Source organism: Numida meleagris, chromosome 5 (assembly GCF_002078875.1).
Source record: "Numida meleagris isolate 19003 breed g44 Domestic line chromosome 5, NumMel1.0, whole genome shotgun sequence".
NCBI classification, from domain to species: Eukaryota; Metazoa; Chordata; class Aves; order Galliformes; family Numididae; genus Numida; species Numida meleagris.
In genome coordinates this window covers 3,283,679-3,295,612 of record NC_034413.1, presented here as the reverse complement: position 1 = coordinate 3,295,612, position 11,934 = coordinate 3,283,679, and positions in this window count along the sequence as shown.

The following is an 11,934-nucleotide window of genomic DNA, read 5'->3' as shown; positions in this document are numbered from 1 at the left end:
TGCCACATCCCCGTGGCTCTGAACACCTCCAGGGACTGTGACCCTCCCCAGTCCCTGTGCAGCTGTGCCAGGGCATCACTGCTCTTTTGGAGAATGAATCACAGAATCAAGGAAATGTTTCCTAACCTCCAACGGGAACCCCCCCCGGTGCTGGCTGAGGCCAATACCTCTCACCCCATCAATGGGGCAGGCAGGATTGCCGCAGGTTTGGGACCGAACACCTTCCAAGTTCCTTTGTGAGCTGAATTTTCTACTTTTCTGTGTCAGCTTTCCTCACAGATAATCAGTTTGGCCTGCCCAGAGGAGCAGCAGGGCACTAATTAATTAATGATCACAGAGATGAGTCACTCTCCTTTGTGCCCTCCTGTGGCACCTCCTTTGCCACTGTAGGAAGCAAGAGCACAGCCCCTGTTCTGGCCTGGCTCCTGCAGAAGGAGGCCAGCAAAAATGAACATGCAGTGCCCGTGCTTGCCGCTGTCCCAGCACTGCCACAGCACAGCAGAATGGGTGCGAGTTTGCTCTATGAAGGAGGAATGCAGGAAGGGACAAGGGCAGGAGCGCTGCTGGGGAGGGGGACATGGGATTTGTGGGGAGAATCCCTTCCCTTGAAGATCACCTCAGCTGACAGTCATCAGACGGGACTGAATTCTCCATTGCCCAAAGAAGGATTGTTCATATCCCCTGATGACAGCTGAGAGACTGCTATTACTGTCAGTCGCAGTGATGGAGGACCATGGGCCCTGGCCTGATTGCTCGGAGTGATGAATGCAGGATCAGGAATGGCCGCTTCCATTGGAACTCCCAGATGGAAAGCCCCCAGAACCAGGAGCCCGCAGCCATCCGGGTCACCGCACTAAAACGAGAACGTATGTACACTGTGCAAATGTGAGCCCGAACATCACGCGCCTTGCTTTGACCCTTGGCCAGGCACAGGTTAGAGAATACTTGCATTTTCATAGAGACCTCATGCATTTTTATCCATCCTGTGCATATCAGCTTAGCTAAGAAAGATGCGGAGGAACTCACGCCGAGGAAAATGAATGAATAAATACATGAAAGCCAACACGAATCGCACCTATTTTCTTTTCTCCTGAGGATATTGTTGAGAAGCTCCAGATGAACGAGATAATGCAGGTAACGATAATGCACGATGTGAAGCCCAGCAGTGAGGGGAGCGCTGAAGGGGCTGCTTGCTCTCATCCCACTTACATCTGCCATCTGCAGCGAGGAACCGAGGCTCACTTCCCTGTTTGTTTAATGGGAGATGGCGGAATATTTCAGGATACAGAAGCCTACGTTCTGCTAATTGGCAGTATAAATAGACAAAAGATTTCCTGGGGCTGGTTTGTAAAGAGCAGCTGTTCTTGGAGATGATGTAGGTATCTTTCCCTCGCACTCACTTGATCGGTTCTTTGAGAAAAAAACCACCAAAATAAATACATACGCTCCACGATCCGAGGAGACGCCGCAGCTGTTTGGGGAGGAACTCTTGAGTTACGGGAACGGGGAAATTGCTGCTCTCCAGGAAGATGCAAGCTAAATATTTCCTCCGGTGGGAGAAGTGTTGTCACAGCAGTGGAGGAAAGCAGAGCAGCCAAGGACACGTGCACCACGAGGAAGGGCGAGTACGGACTGGCAGACCTCATTCATTGCCCTGTTTAGGTGTTTGGCACCCATGCTCCGAGACAGGCACATGTCACCAGGTCTCACCTTTTCGAAATACTCTGCACAATAAGACAATGTGCCTGGGAATATAAACATGTCTGACTGTAATGTACATTCAGCCCTTTTCCCTTTTTTCTCTTCTTCGTGCTTCAGTTTGCCCCCAAATGCAGCCCAGTTTTCCCTCCACACCTGGTAGCCTCCATTCTCCAGTCACTTCTATAGCTACCCAGTGTTTCTGAGAGCATTCATTTAAAAGCAGCATTTAAAATCAAGGTGGTGGCATTACATATAAGCCCCGAAAAAGCCGTCTGCGGTGCTGCATAAATTACAAGCGCTGCTACAGACCATTTAATGTAAGTGGGGTGGAAAAAAAATAGCATGCAGATGATGATGAAAGGCAAAAGCATTTTTCAAAACTCAAGGTCTGCACAGTAAGAGTAAAAAATTTCCTGTCTCTGTTGGGGGTGACCTTGTACAAGCTACCTTCCATGTGTATCGCAAAAAAACATCAGGACTAAATTAGGTCTTTGTGATGTGGATGGAGTCTGAACTAGACTGTGCAATTCCCCCGAGGGGTCAGTGTGCCTAGGAAGTAACTTGTTTAGCCTAGTTTAGATGCAGTGAAATTCACTGAGACGTTTTCGAGTGCGGCGAGCCGCGTGCGTCGCTTCCTTCTTGCAGTCAGAAAGTAGGAAATCTCAGGGGAGCTTTCAGGTAAATGGCTGTTAGAGAGACGGCTGCTGGATGATAAGACAAAGTCTTCCTTTTGGAGGAGAAATACTGCTCGGTAGATGCTTTCAGAAAATAGCAGACCTTGTGGTAGATGGTTTGTTGAAACCAAATGGATCTGCGTGACTAATGTTATTGCAAACTTTGAGCTATGCTGGTAAGTTCCCCTGTATGATAATCTCTACGATAAATATCACATTGTGATTTTTTTTCTATCGTGGCCCCTCTAGTATTAGGCAGGAAGAAAAAGAAGCTAAAGCTTTTCTTGGTGTTCTTGGTTAATGGGTTGTGTTTAGTTCAGAATATCTTTAATTTTGTATGGCCTCAGCAAATCATGGCTTTGTGATCTCTAGCCACATTATCTTTCAATGAGTAAACAACTAAACTTCTTCTGGGCTTACAGCATCGGAAAGAGGAAGTGACTGTGTGTTTTGGAGACAACTAGTGCTAAATCTGAATTCAGAGGGTTTCAAAACTTGACCAGATGAGTCTCAAGTTGGATCTAACTTGAAAGTTCTCCCTGCTTTGAGCAGGGACCTCCAGAGGTTCCCTTCCTATCGTTCCATGGTTCCATGATGTTATCTGGTACACATTTAATGCCAAAGCTGTAGATGGCACCGGCACGTACAAAGAAATGATTGTAGCCAAAGCTACGGAGCAGTCATCTCTAGGATGAACTAGGGCAGCCATGCAGTCAAAAAGCAAAGACTGACAGCTCTAAAAGAAAAGGAATTTGCAGGTAATCTGCTGTAGGAGGAAATTAGCTAAGCATATCTACCCCTAGTGTAACTGAAGTACAAACCTCAACTAGAGTGACTGTCCAGTGAGAGCAAATGTATTCATTCCACTGCACTAAGCTGGGATAGAGGTCCAGCACCGGCACGGACAGGAACTGCATCCTACATTGTGGAACTGGCCATCAAAAACATCAAACTGAACTGATTTATCAGTCTCAAAACCATCTGAAATATATTTTTAAATAGCCAGTCTAAGAACAAATATTTCTGGTTCCTTTTTTTGTCTTCTGGTTTCTGTACCTTCGGATTGCACCAAGGTCATATTTAGTTTATATTTTACGCTTTTCTTCCCTGTCTGGAGGATTAGAAATCTACTTTGAAAATAAAACCTCAAAGTCTAACAAAATCACTTGACTCCCAAGGCAGAAGGTCCAGGACAGAAAGCAAACGTTCCATGAAAAGCATTAAGTTACTGCGAGTTGACGGAACTGTGATTTAACGCTTTTTAACTGAGGAGATCTAACAGGACCATATGCTGAAGCAGTCAACGGCTATAAAAGAGAAGTCAAAGTCCAAGGGACTTTTCTCATGGGGTTATCAAGTTTAAACAAAATGAAGCTGTTCTGATTGTGAGCAATACTCTAGTGAGACCTTCTTTAGAATGTTCTCTGATGTGAGAGGAAGACAGCCAAGAAATAAGATGTGTGCTCCGAGGGAAGACCAGCTCCACTTGACCTCCTCTCTGAGTGCCTGAGAATGGCATGAAACCTCTCGGAAGAATGAGCTATCCACACAAGAAGCATACTTGGAACAAGAGGCTGGCAAATTCAAAGTCAGGAAGATAAGAGATGGAACACCACAGTGAAATGCCAGAACTTCTGATTCTTCCACAAATAGGAAAGCACTAATCCAAGCAGATTCTTGCTATGCTTGAGAGAGGCTTACTAATTTGATGGTAGCACTCAGTCCCACTCATTTTAACAGCTTTTTTCCTCTTCTGACACATGTCGCCTGGATTCTATCTACAGCAGCTGTCTAATAGATATTACTAATATACTCAATTGAATGTGATATTTCTATACGATCAAATATGGCTTGTGGGCAAAGGTCCAAAGCTGAACTGAGCCTTGGGTGTTTGCCCAGGCCTCCTGGATATAACAGCTGACTGACAGAGAGATGAATGGTAAGAAATCTTGGGGAAAACTGGGCTACTGGAAAACTCCAGCATTGCAAGAAGAGCAATGCCATGTCCAAGGAAAGGAAAGCACGTGAGTGTCTCAGTCAGGGGTTTCAGTGTTTGTAAAGGTTCAGTCCCTAGTGGAAGAACGTGACTTTTGTGAGATCAAACAGCTTGACCTATTTTCAATTATTTCGGCAGGAGCACAACATTTTGTGTAATTTTTTAAGAATCGGTTTCATTGATTAACCTGAATTGCATTGGGAAAATGTAAGTCAGTGGCCCGCCCTCTGTTTTTGTTTTGTTTGGCCAGCAATGAGATGTACAGACAAGTGATGATGCATGGACCTGGCTGCCTTATGACATCAGCTGTCGAGACAGGAGTTCACCCCTCAGTTATTTATACTTCCGAATTTTCTAATACTAAATCCTTAGTCCAGCCTCACTGGAAGATCCGATTTGCTGTAATATTTGAGCAATTTCTGATGTATGCCATTCCAATGTATAACCTAAATCAGAGTTATCCTTTAGTGGTAAATTCCCGTAAATTTAAAATTGTCTCTGGACAGGGGCAGTCACAGAGCTGTCTGTCTTATGTAATTGTAGGCTGGCAAAGCTTAGACATTTTGTGGAGATTGGGCAAGAGAAACTCATAGGCAGCTGAGACATGTAGTGGGTTTACTGAAGCAACACATTCCTGAATCACAAAAGCTGTATTCCTCAGGGTAGCCAAAATCGTTTGGGAGACAGCAAACATATATTTTATATGCAAGCAAAAACGTTAGCTACAAAAGGACTATTTATAATGTTGCTTACCTACAAAATATCCACGTAGGAGCTATCAATGGGAGAGAGTACTGACAACAAGCTAATGAGCTCCTGCTGCTCAATAAATGTCTTAGCTTTGCTTCAGCATTTCTTTGTGCAGCGAGAGACAGTGATCCTAGCCAGTGTTATACTGCAATTATTTTAATCTGTATCTACCCATGATTTTAGCGTAGCATACAAAGAAACAAAGATATAGCAGCTTCTGTGGTGATTGATAGGGGTAAACTATAGTTGCTCAATGTATAATTACTGAATTATTTTCTTTTAAAGTTGGAAATAAAAGCAATAATAATATTAAAAAAAAAACTGTGTTTCCAGGAAAGTAATCTGGTTTGAATATGATTCTTTTTTTCTGTTTCTCAGGTTTATTTTTCTTTTGTTGTATCTGTCAATAAGGCATAGCAATTACAAGGTAAATCCTGCCAAATTCTTTCTGTGTGATTAAAAGTAGGGAAAAGATTGCAAGCTGCATTATATCCAGCTGTTGAAGCTGCCTCTTTGAGAAATGCTGGGAGCTCTACATTTTTTGCAGAACATCTCTCTAAAATAAGGCAACGGTATTAAAGTGATAAGGATTTGTGGCCCAGGATAGGCCTGAATTAAAATTAAAAATCTATTCTCTTTCAGGACTGCCCAGAAAATCATCTTCCGTATTTAAATCCAGGCTTGTGTATTCCTTTTCTTCACCACTTGCCATCCTTACAGTCCTCCACTAATAGCATCAAGCCATCTCTGGAGTTACTGACGCTCTTTCACATCTTGCTAACGTGCAGTGTGGCAGCCAGCACCAGCCCACCCTCTGCTAAGTGCCTGCTGGCCTCTCACTGCTACCTGTACCGTGTTTTTTTTGTTTGCCTGCTGTTTGGTTTGGAACAGTACGTGTTTCATCTTAGATTTGCTGATAAAAAATGAGAAGCCTCAATGAGAAGTGGAGGGAATGGCTTCTGAAGCACGGAAGGGTCGTATTCAGAATCCTTCAGAAGTCTATCAGAAGATTACGTCAACTGGATGATGGATTTTGCTCCCTCTGTCTCATCAAATAATCTGATTAGCTGGCAGTGATTACGCCTGGCATGACATACTGCATTCTGTGAACTGCGTCTGTTCTCTGTTGCCTTTTGTGTTCCTGGGTAGCCTCCTTTTACAATAAATCCCCCTCTCACTTTCACCAAATGTTAAGGGCTGCTGGCATTCTCTCTGACTGAGGGAGTATTAATGCCACCTGATAACATTGGTTTGCTACGTAGGAAAAGTGATACGCTCACCTAAAGGAGAAAAATGCACGAGTCTGAACTCCCCAGCCAAGCCTCTGACCACGGAGTTTACTGTCTATGATCTATAGGCAACGTCTGGGGAGGAGTGCTGCCTGTCAGTGGGGCTCACAAAAGCTAATGCTCAGAGTGGGGAGCTCCCTAAACTGGGCATCTAAGCCCTGAGGTTGTATTAACGCGGTGTTTTTACCTAGGCTCAGTTTGCAGCGTTGGAGGAGTCAGCGTTTCGCTTGCCCCCCATTTCTGTCAACACTTTTCTTCTTCTGAGTTCCAGGTGTTTGGCAGTGGCTAAAAGTGTTATTGTTGGGGATAAGAGACACGCTGGCCATTGCACAAAGGAATCCAGCCCCTTTCAGCCCAACATTCCTCGGCAGCAATTAGCTTATGGATTTTAATCCACTTTTTCTCATGGATTTTTGTCTGAAGTCCTCACAAATGTCTTGCATTCCCCTAGAGAGACTCGGGCTGCTGCTTCCTTTTATAGTTGCATTGTTCCTTGTCATTGTCTTCCCTGACGACTTTCTTTAAGGGCAGATTCAAAGAGCTCTCTTTGCATTTCCATTTTTTAAAAATTTTTCTTTCCCCTTTGTCTTTAACGAGCAGCTCCGCATTTTCCCTAATTCTCTCCTTCTTTTTCTCCTCTTCTCTTTGTCCCCCCTGCTGCCTTCTTGTGCTGTGACAGACCTGCTGATGCATGCTCAGAGCCACCGCAGCAGCCATGCTGTGCCCGCCATCTGGGACGGGCGGATCCTACAGCTCCTGGAGCCCGAGCAAACACACTGCATTATCGCCATTGCACTGCCTCCCACTTCTCCATCGTCCTTTGTGTGCGTTGCTTTTCTGTTGGCTGTGCCGCACAGACTCCTTTACCTACTGAACGTCCCCCCCAGCCGAGGAAAGTTTCTAGGATTCCCTGATCAGGTGGCTCAAACCCTTCAGCTGGAAAGCCCTAGCATGACGGATTTGCTTCATCACCCCTTCCTCTACTCCCTGCAAAACAGCAGGGAAATAAAGACAGAGATGGTGCACGCTGGAGCTTTCAAGTGCTCTCAACTTTTAACCTCTTTTCTTGCTGCTAGTGAAACATGTCAGAGTGACTGAGGAGCTAACAACTCAGCACTTGCTTCTGTCCTATTTCTGCACAGTTTCTCCTAGCTATACAGTAGGTATGGCTGCATTTGTTTATTTTCTACCTTTCCATGCTATATTTTCCCTAAAACAAAAACCTCTCTCCTACCATCAGGAGAGGTAAGAGGTCCCTGTTGCTGGTCCTGTGGACACCCATGGTGTTTTTGCAGCAGGGCAGTCTTGGAGTTGAATAACAGGAGGGATGCTTGGGTCAGCGTGTGCTGCGTGGTATGAGCTATGCTCATCTCTGCCCTCTGGGAGAAGGTGTCTCTGACAATATTTTCTGAAAGGTGTTCTTTGAGAAGTAGCTAAGAACTAGGCCGACAAAATGTGCAGAACTAGTCATGGGTAGAAGAAAGGCAGCTGCCAGGGGACGCCACACAGGGCTAGTGCGAGGGCAATGACTTTCCCATCACAACTGGGAGTGTGTGGGAATCCCAGAGGAGGAACGTGCCTTCCTTCCCCAGGTCAGCTGCAAATATCTGGAGCTTGTTTCCAGGTCTGAGGATGGCAGTCCGTAACAACACCCTACAGATGCAGCAAGGAAGAACAGTCGGGACATCACGCCTTCTCTGACGTTTTTCTCTTACAGTGATCTAGCTGTAGTTGGATATTTTTATGTTTCGTACTAAAATGGGAAAAAGAGACACAAGTATGAGATTACTGGGTGTGAGGGCTGGGGCTGACTCAGATAGGTGATGTAAAAATGGTAACGAATCAGTCAACCACTTAAAATACCCTGCTTTCAGCAGCTTCAAACACTGTACTTTCTTTGGATTTTTGTGCATTTCTATTCCGTACCTTTTATCTGTGTGTTTCAGTTTCAGTCGCAAGTCTTCCTTGATCATAAAGAGCCTGAAAACACCGAATAAAGCAAGGGCAAGAGAAGCACTGGTGTGAGTAGAGAGTTCTGCATATTCAAAGTTCAGCTAGTGAGAAAGAACCATCTGGTGAGCATGTACAGCCCTGCTCCTGGGTGAGCTGGGATGAACTGCCTTAATGGGAGCCAGCGCTCTGCCTGAGAGCGAGCAGTTACCAGGGTAAAGAGAACTGCATAAGGGAGAGATTGTGCTTATACATCACTAACTAGATGTAATCTTTGTGCTCAGACTGAGAAAATTCTGCTGCAGTACACAAAGAATCCATGCCAGCATGAAATAATTTGGTATTTGTCTTTTGGTTACCTGAAGTATAATCGTGCTTAACTGAATCCCCCGACTGTCATACACACCTAGAAATATGCCACTGTGAATTGTTTCAGTGCTTTGTTTCTAATTATAGCATTCGGTATCATTTGCTCGGTTATGAGCAGTGTGCATCAGAACAGTAACGTCAGGGAGGGCGGAGGGAAGAAACCCTGCTAACAATGAGCTTATATATATATATATATACATATATATACATTTATTCTGAGTTACTGATGGCAGCTCTGTTTCTTACGCAGACAGTCTGTGAAGGCACATACTCTCCAAGACATGAGTGGATTCAATTCTGTAAAGCAAAGTCCCCAAAATAACATATTACGCTGTCAAACTGGTATGAATGTTCCGAATGCACTACTAGGGAGTTAAAATTTGTCCTTTATCTGCTGGAATAAAATTAAAATTTGGAGTGGAATATGAGAAATAAGTACTTACCTACATCTTCTGCTACCTCTAACATAGAGAAAATTGTCTTTCTGACATTTAACAGAGAAGAAGGCAGTCAAATACCAAAATCTATTGAGAACTGAGTTATCAAGTCAGGTAGAACGTGATTTTTCTCCCTATCAGAAGTCTGAAAGCTTTAATCAGATAAAATACGCGTGTAAATAGCAATGTTCTAAATTGTTGAAAGGTCATTCCTGTTGTGCTCTATTGTTTGAGTCTAGAACAAATGGTAAATTCCTTCAAAGTAAACCCGGCAGAAGATGCCAGCAGTTTCTGAGATCAAGCCAGTGACCTGATCTTACAAATAATACTGCCAACATCTAAGGTGTCCTGTGATTTGGAGATACCGCTGAGATTCACTTTTGAAATAAACAGCCCTGACAACTATTTTCAAATTCAGTTTTACGTGTGTTTGCCTTCCTATACTAAACTGTTACCTATTTCATTACTTGGAGTGCCTCTGTTCTGCAGAATAACTATGCAGATAGGAAAATCATTTGTCTCGAGAATTCTCAAACACCTTTCTTTTAGTTGACCAGAATTTTTGCTTACCTTTGCAACAAAAAGGTTTTGAAGTGATATGAACCTAGCTTCTTTAAAGGTCTTTTCTGCACTGTAAAACTACATTACATTCAGCTCACGTGCTCCAGGGGCACTGTGTTTTGTTTAGAATGTGTTTCTATAATATGATCATCAAATGGTTTCCTGACAGGATTAGGAAATATTCTGGAAAGATATAAACTGCTGCATTCTCCAAAATTATGTATTTCTTTTATTTTCTTATCTCTTCAGGCAGTCTAATCTATAACATTTAGTTTTGGAAATTTCCCACGGTTGTACTGTTGCAGCAACTTTTATGATTGATCTCATCACTTGTTGGTTTAGATGACTGCTTTTCCACCAAGAACAAGGGATACGTTTTCTGAATTATTTCTGAGCAGGAAGATGATATGACTTCTTAAGAAGTATTTCTTCCACAGGACTTATCCAAGCTCATCTGGATTTTCTGTGTGGGTGTGTGAAAGAAAATACTGTTGTCCTCGTCCTTTCTATAGCTAAAAACATCTAATTGTTAGTATTTTTCCCAAAATTCAGATGAGGGCACAATTTGTTCAGCGAAGACAGAAAGAGATTTCAGTAAATAACTGATTTCAGAAAGATGGATTGCATTATCCCTACTTCACACCCCTCGACAGTTTTTTTGTGTGTATCTGGGACAAATTTAATTGTAAATTGACAAAAATTTCTGTTTTGGTCTCCAGAAACAATTTCATTTTACTCATCCTGACTCCCGTTTAGATGCTTGTCTGCTGGACAAGAGCATTTTCTCTAGTGCAAGGCATTGCTGCTCAGCTTGAGCACACTGGGTGCTTTTCCTTCATGGCAAAGCTTTGGGTGCCAGCCTCTTCTCCCAGGTAACAGTGATGGGACGAGAGGTAATGCCTGTAAGGTGTGCCAGGGGAGGTTCAGGTTGGATATTAGGAAAAATATCTTCTCCAAAAGAGCAGGCACAGGCTGCCCAGGGAGTGGTTGGGTCACCGTCCCTGGAGGTGTTCAGGAAATGTGGGGATGTGGCACTGAGGGACGTGGCAGTGGGCATGGCAGGGGTGGGCTGGGGTTGGACTTAGTGATCTAATTTTTTTTTTTTTCCCAGCCTTAATGATTCTGTGATTCTGTGAAAAGGAATGGATCCAGCTGGTCAGCAGAGACCAGTTTTGCAATGCAACTCCAAGGGATCAACAGTTAGCTAGTTAATGGAGGCCCCTCCATTGCCTTCGCTGGGAATAGTGCACGAAACCACAGAAATAAAAAGATCTGCAGAAGCCTGAAACGAAAAGTAGGAACTGTGGTGGAAAAGCAGATAGGTATGAAATGATGCAAGACCCAGGAGGGGAGAGCTAAGATGTGGGCCAATGAGGGTTTTTCTGAGAACTTAAAGAGGGGTCTGGCGGGGCAGCTTTAACATCACCAACTCCAGCTCGGCACACCTGCAGTGCTGGAATTGAGATGCTGAGGGCATCATGGTAGTTCATTTCTTTGCAGAAATACACTGCTGTGTGAGAACGGAAGGAATTGATGGGCAGCTGTGGTGGATGGGAGCTGCCTGGGCACTGGACCCTCACTGAGGTCTCATCTTGCACAAGATGCTCCTTTCCCGTCAGAAAACTGGAAGGACAACTGCCAAAAAATCTGGTATTTTAAGAAGCATTTTCAGAGCCCACTGCCGTGAGGCTTATTTATGAGGGCCATGAGTGATGCTTATGAGGGATTGCTTCCAGAGGAAACTCTGTGTCAGTGATTTTAGATTTCAACATTTGTGTGGATGCTCAGTGGAAGGTCTCACTACCATGCTTAACAGAACCTGCGCACGGCTGTCCGGGGCCGCTGAGCCCCGCGGACCGGTTTCCCTCAGAGCATCCGGCCGCCACCGGGCACCCCGGGCCGTTGAGGCCCCGGGCGCTGTGAGGAGATGGGGGCCGAGGACGGGGGGGCCGAGGACGGGGCGGGGCCAGCGAGCGCCCCGCCCCCTCTCTCTCCGCCCCGCCCCCACGGAGCAGGGATGACGTCACCCGTTCTTCCCAAAGAGGCGCGCGCCGATTGGCGGAGAGGGCGGCGTACGCTCGGCCAATGGGCGCGGGGCAGGCCTGCAGGCCGAGCTGACGTGCGGGCTGCTGGCCGTATGGGGGTTTATTTTGCTTTGGGCCACTCCAGCCGCCGCCATTAGAGGAGGCCCGGAGCGGGGCGAAGGG